This window comes from Galeopterus variegatus, unplaced genomic scaffold (genome assembly GCF_000696425.1).
Source record: "Galeopterus variegatus unplaced genomic scaffold, G_variegatus-3.0.2 Scaffold3796, whole genome shotgun sequence".
Lineage (NCBI taxonomy): Eukaryota > Metazoa > Chordata > Mammalia > Dermoptera > Cynocephalidae > Galeopterus > Galeopterus variegatus.
This window is the reverse complement of record NW_007729907.1, coordinates 213,509-214,816: the sequence shown is the minus strand read 5'-3', so window position 1 is coordinate 214,816 and position 1,308 is coordinate 213,509.

Genomic DNA, 1,308 nt, shown 5'->3' with positions numbered 1-1,308 from the left:
TCACCAGAGCCACTGCCACCTCCCTCTGGTCTTGGTCACCAGCAGTTCTGTCAGCTCCCTCGCCCTGTCCTTCACCAGGCTCCAGTAACTCTTCTTCAGCTCTGGTGGGGCAGTCAGGGTTCCCACAGGCTCTTCTCGTTGACAGGCTAGGTGGGACCAGAGGGCAACTTGGGTAGACCGGAACCCCAGAATCCACATCCTCCATTTCCTTCCATGCTCACGCTCTGTTACTTCTCATGGCCCAGGGGCAGCCCCTTGCCAGTCCTCTTGCCACCCGCCTTCACTTCACATGTCCCTCTAACCACTTGTACCCCCTTTAACCATTGGTCATCTCCTTTCTTTTTTTTTTTTTCCTTTTTGTCTTTTTTACTGACCGGTAAGGGATCGCAACCCTCGGTGTTGCGCCCGCGCCATGCCCAGCCAGTGAGCGGGAACCGGTCACCACATGGGATCCGAACCCTCGGCGAGAGCGCCGCCACGCTCCCAAGCGGCGCACCCTCCAGCGCGCCACCGGGCCGGCCCTGGTCATCTCCTTTCACCCTGAGCATGTGGTCCTTCATGTCACCCTCTGTCTGCTTGTGGTTTTCCCCCTCAGTCTGTAACTCCACCTCTCTAATCCCCATTCCCCTCCTGGTGCCTCCTTCCACCACTTGTTCTTGCTGCCAGGGACACCTCCTGCTCCCTAGTTCTCTTGTGACCCCCCCATACTGTCTGAGCTACCTCCACAGAGAGTGGATGGAGAACACGGACCAACTTTCTGCCCCCAGGGATGGGTGCTGGCTTAGGCATGCTGTTATTACCCCCTGGTGGGCCAGAGGTTTCGCCACGGGTTATAGTTGACTTCCTTGTACACACCTGTCAGCTCAGCACCTACACACCTGGGCAAAGCCTCACTTACAGAGACTAGCCATCCCACAGGTACGTGTGTACACGCTCGTACAGAGGCCCCACGTGACCTGTGGTGTGGCCTCAGCCAATTCCTTAACCTCTCCAAGACTGTTTCAGCTTCTGTAGAATGGGGTAATGATAATACCTACCTCAGAGTTATTGGAAGAATTGAGAGTTAATACATATAATAGCACTTAGAATGGCATCTTGCACATTTAGCCACTATATACGTGTTAAATGAAATTTTAAATGCATGTGTGAAACAGACACCAGTGCACGCTTACAGATAACCTCACACGTGTCCATACACTGAGATCCTTTGCTTACACCTAACCCATATAGAGACATGCACGTTTACCATGACTGCATAATTTTTTTTTTTTTAAAGATGACAGGTAAGGGGATCTTAACCCTTGACTT